The 5,596-nt window shown below is 41.5% G+C and overlaps 1 non-coding gene across 1 annotated transcript; it reads left to right on the top strand.

The window, feature by feature from the left end:
• The first annotated feature begins 543 nt into the window (after positions 1 to 543).
• Positions 544 to 616, top strand: Trnak-cuu. Its single transcript has one exon. It is a non-coding gene; the product is annotated as a tRNA-Lys (tRNA).
• Positions 617 to 5,596: the final 4,980 nt, after the last annotated feature.

Genomic DNA, 5,596 nt, shown 5'->3' with positions numbered 1-5,596 from the left:
TTCGATAAACCTCTAACGGTAACTTCATTTACGAAGAAGCAATCCTCGTAAACAAAGAGTAGTAAGGACTCGAGGTGATATATCCACCTCAGAGGAAGCAGGATCAAAATTCTTTACAAGGATAACACTTTCTACTTCGCTCGTTTGAATTAAAAAACGCGCTTTCAGCCCCAGATACCTCCAGTAAAGGCCTTCGGACGTATACGAAACGCGCTGTCTATGCTGTCGTGCTTTCGCACGTTTCGAAAGATAGGGTTGACTCTAGCTAACCGAGCAGCCAGCCAATGCTTCGCTTTTTGATAACAAATTCGCCGAAACACCAGGAACCCCGCTGTTTTGAGAAGATTCCAAGACGATATACGGTGCCAACCAAGACTCTTAATTAAAATGGGAAAACTCCGAGGCTTAGCGCGTCCAGACGTTCTTACTACGAGAAAGCTCTCCGCGCCAATACCGTGGGAATTTTACGGAATACGATGTATTACCTAGTAAGAAACTTGCAAAACCAGCTCAAACTTGTTAATACACCACACATATCCTAAATCCCGGCTAGCTCAGTCGTTAGAGCATGAGACTCTTAATCTCAGGGTCGTGGGTTCGAGCCCCACGTTGGACTCCATGTGGTAGGGTGACCTTGCTGCATGCCCATCAGGGAGGAACAACACGAAGCGGGGTTTCCATAACGACAAACTACATTTATTCGAGTAACAGGAATAGGGTGTTATTATCAACGTAAAACATTTCCGGAGCGTTTGAACTGCACGCCTCCGTGACCCACGGTCCGTCTCCGCCCTTCTGTGGGCGTGTTTCGTAGGCTTCTGCGCCTGTCCCACGTGCGCTGTTGTGCGCCTCAGATGTTCTCCAGTTTGGGCGGCCGGCAGCGGCCTCGGGCCGTGGTGGCAGACTCTCGCTCTCACAAACTTCACTTCCGGAATAATTGGAACCTGGTTACGATTATAGTGATTATTCCGTTGAACACAAGAGTATGTGGTTCGTGCAACGCATTCAAATCCGGCCAAAGCTCCTCATAAACGAGCATTACTAAAAATGATGCACGCGGGACAGATTCTGTTCTCGAATTTATCGTAATAATCGAAAGAAATGTAATTGTGACTTTTATATATAGTTCTTTGACTGGAACTTTTACGCTTGAGTTTTTTTTATCTAGAGTGTACCACAATACACCCTCCGTGATCAAAGTGCGGTCACAGTCTTGCTGAATCAAACACTTCAATATGAACACATAATTTAGTACAAACAAGCATAAGCAATTTGCTCCACGAAATATTTCAGTCATAAGTAAGACTTAGATTTCCGGGGCACGTCTCGATTTTGAAAATTGGTCTGAAAACAAATGATTCTACTTGCATACCTTTGCCTAGCGATTTAGATATGTTATTTTTTTAACTTTGTTGTTTCTAAATGTCATGAATTTAAACATAGTTTCCCAAAAATTACACACTATCCTGCTGATCCCTTTTTCATGTTAAGTGTACGTTATTTACCTAATGCACCAGTAGACATTGTGCACTTCCTTGTTTATAATATTATTACTTTGAAAATTAAAAAAGGGGGCATTCCTTCCCCAAAGCTCAAACGAACCTAATAGCACCGATTCACTTCACAAGAAAACAACGACATGACGGAAGACTGTGAATAAAATAGAGGCTGACAACTGCGGCCGAAATGCTGCTACAAGAAACTATTTCCAGCCATGTCCCTGCCAGTTAGTTGTAGTTTATCGATAAGTACGGATTTATTCCAAACTTTAACTCAAAATTGAAAGCAGCTGGGCTGGAGTGAATTTACATATACATTTTTAGCTTCAAGAAGCGGTAAAATATAGAACATTTCAATGCAATGGTGTTGCATACGTGAAACTAAACTTATGCGTCAAGCTCCAATACAATACTGAATGCAATTCGCTCTTAATTTGTCTACTGGGAGCAGCTACACCTCGTTTCTTTACCGATATGCAATCTGTGGCACGTAATCTAAATGTTCCGCTAATTTGGTGAATAAGCTCAATTGGTGGAGAGTCAAATGTCAGTCAGATCACATGGCATCAATTTTCCCTCTAAGATTAGCGGGAAAGGTGAATTGGTATGTAGGTCACGTGACGTAAATATTCCCGATAAATTTAAAGAAACCGAATTGCGCAAAGGTCACATGACATCAGGTCACGTGACGTCAATTTCCCCGCTAAATTTAGCGGTGGTAATGAATTGGCGTGTAAGTCACGGGACGTCGATTTTCCCGCTAAATTTAATGGGGATCTTGAATTTGTGTATAAGTATCGTGAGAGAAGATGATGTGACGTCGATTTCCTTGAAAAATATAACGAAGAAACTGGACTGACTTATAGGTCACGTGACATCAGGTCACAGGACGACAATGTTTCCTCTAAATCTAGCGGCTGAAACTTATTCGTATGTAGGTCAGATGAAGTCTACTTTCCCGCTAAGTTAATCGAGGAAACTGAATTGGTGCATAGGTCGCGTAGCGCCATGTTCTGTAACGCCATTGTGTCGTCATGCGACATCCTAGGCCACTTCGCCAAATGCAGCTTCACGAAATCCGGAGCAACTCGCCAAATAACGTTTCACGTTAAAAAAAAAGAAGAAAGAATTTGTACTTAAGCCCGGGCGCAAGCGGTCGTATACCGAAGCATTCCGACCAATTAGAGACAGCCAAGTTCTTTATCAGAAAAAACAAAATATATCGAGGTACTCCTAATGCCGACGGGTAAATTCGTGAGATGTACGGTAGTTGAACTCTTGGAACCGAGCAGGTGCACGACACACATACGCGCACATACCCAGTCTCACAGTCATTAACAAGTTTAGCGAAAACCATGAACGCGAAACCAACATCCGTCGCCGTTGACAAAATACTCAGTAGGGTCACTGTGTTCTTCCTGGTGCCGTCGCGGTGACATTTTCGGCGTCTTTTGCGCTTGCTGAATGAGCTTGCGAAGGCAGGCTGATGAGGAAGCGCAAGAATGGGGCCCTGGGAGACCTTCTCTCGTATCCGCATGCGGAGCTGCTTTAGAAAAGAGATCCCACACGTGGGACAGGAGGCAGACACTGAGCGTTAGTCTGTTGCGGTCATATAATACAAAATGCCGGCCCCGTCGCATATATCCTGGGGGTCACTTGATTTCCCTGAAAAGATTGCGAGAGACCCCACAAGCCCCCTAAAATCTGACGGGCTTCTTACTCTTCTTAGAATTTCTTGAAAAGGATATCAAACACCTTAACAAGAAAACAAAACAAAAAATGTTGAAGACATTTAGAGTTTTCAGAACGTTTTGAAGGGTACGTCAAGAGGTTTCGGGAATTCTGGTGGGCCACAGATACTGTGTGTCTTATAATAGGCAAATGACTCTAAGTGGCGCTTATGGCTCTGATTGAAAAGGAGCAGTCACGATTTTGCCCATCGTCTCCGAAGTGGAGCGATCATTGTCTGGCTTGAAGATTGTGGTAGCAGAAAAAGGCACAGTCTAAGCAAAATTATACTTGAGATGCCTAGGGCCTGTCCTTCAACACAATAAAACATAACACGTGTCTTGGCAATAAGAAAAACGGATGATAAGTTTTAACAGTATAGGTGCATTTTATCATCTCAACAAAAAAACACATTTTTCCCGAAGCCCGCAGGCTTTAGGATTGTGGACTTCCGGTTTTGATTTTGTCCCAATTCAAGTAATATGTTTGTCCGGTATCGGTAGCTAAACACTTGTCTAAACATTAGACAGTTTAATGAAGACATGTCCAAGTTACCCAACAAAAGTAATTAAACACCGTTACTCGTTACTCACTGAAAAAGAAAGTCAAATCGTTACTCGCTACATATAATGCAAAAAGAACCTCTACTTTACGTGAATAATAACGAGCTAAATTTCATGTTACATTTACTATGAAATACACAACTGCTTTGTTCATGATATACTGTTTTATTTTTAGTACTCGTTGCGCTTGAAGGGACACTCCGGCGAAATTTTTAGATCCCCCAAGTAGCTATATTTTCACAATCACCGTCCTGTACCCTTTTCGATATTATATAGTATAGCGAAATTCAACACAGGTATTGTGACATAGGTATGTAACAATCATGCGATAACCAAGATTCAAATATACCTGCGCTTTCCAGTGCTGTGACGTCAAGGAAAGGCAGGCTTGCAAGTCGACCGCGCTGTCTGAATATTAACTACGCCGATCATTTGTTTCTTGCTGCTCATAAGGGTTAAGAGCCAGCTTCAAAAGCATTGATTTGAAGCATGAAACTTTTTTTAGTCAGTTGGGAACAAATTCTACAGTCCAAAGAGTAAATCCCTGCCTTTCTCTGATGTCACTTTTTGGGTGTTGTCAGTACAGACTTACATTTTGAAAAACACGCTGAGGAACAAAATAGCAAGTTCAATAACTTCGGGTAAAAATTTGTTTCGCCCAATATAAGTTTTTTTTAGCGATGTTTGTTGGTGTGTTTAGCAAATATTCGGGAAAATCTGGGACTATAAAGGAAGCGTCGGATTACCTATTTAAGCAGTAGCTACCTCCAGAAGTTGTCGTGAGTTAGGTTCTTCAGCTTCCTTGAGTTTACGGCTCCACCAAGTAACCATATTGTGTTCGATGGGCAAAGGACATTCTAAGCTCTAGAGTTCGAGTGACGTGTTCAGCGAAGAACACTTTTCGGATTGCCCATCTGCCTTCGTAGGAAGAGACGCACGCTCATGTCGAAATTAAAACAAGGCCGTTTAAACAGTGTTATTCACGTTACTCCTCAAAAGTCACGAAATGTCGTTGCTTGATATTTGGCTTACACTAGCTGGGATGGTTACTCGTTCCTTTTCTAAAAACTAACTAAATAGTTAGTATTTACCGAAAAAATTAACTAGTAACTAGGTAAAAGTAACTCGTTTACATTAACGCGTTACTTACATCTCTGGTTTCATGTTGACAACTTCCGTTATGAACAACTGGTGTAAGTTATGTACCATGGAGTCCCATTTTCACTCGATATTTGGTAGATACGTTCACTTGTATTAAAAAATAAACGTGGTTATTTAATTAAATACTAGAGGCGTTGAGAACAAATAGCTCCTGCAACATCGAGCATAACTGCTGTTGGGAGAGGAAGCCGTTTGGTGGACTTTTATTAAGAATTTGAAAGCAAGTGTAAAAGTGTTGGTTCACATGGTCTCTCCTTCAGCTTTTGAGATTCAATGAAAACGTTTCTCCAAACTGCCCTATTCTACCAAACTACAGAGGACCTGGATTCCCAAAATACATTCAATATAAAGTGGTTTCTTCCAAGCGTCCTTGCTCTAAACAGACGTTTCAATCTTTTTACAAACAAGTGCCATTATTTTGAAGACGTTACCTAAGTCACGTGCGAATCCACGCAATTCTGTTCCTTAAAGTATTCTATCAAGCATATTGCTTGAAAAAAAAATATATATATATATGTCGAAAAAGAAAGCGATTTTTGAACACTGACCTATACACCGCTTTGTAGTCACTTCGAAGGCACTTCCTTGAGCAATTCTCTCTCGTGATTTCATTCTGGGTGGTAGCCACAACTAAAATAAATTAAA

This window comes from Ixodes scapularis, unplaced genomic scaffold, assembly GCF_016920785.2.
Source record: "Ixodes scapularis isolate PalLabHiFi unplaced genomic scaffold, ASM1692078v2 PGA_scaffold39__5_contigs__length_11793443, whole genome shotgun sequence".
NCBI lineage: Eukaryota > Metazoa > Arthropoda > Arachnida > Ixodida > Ixodidae > Ixodes > Ixodes scapularis.
The sequence above is the reverse complement of the archived record's forward strand: the minus strand, read 5'-3'. Positions and strand labels throughout refer to the sequence as shown.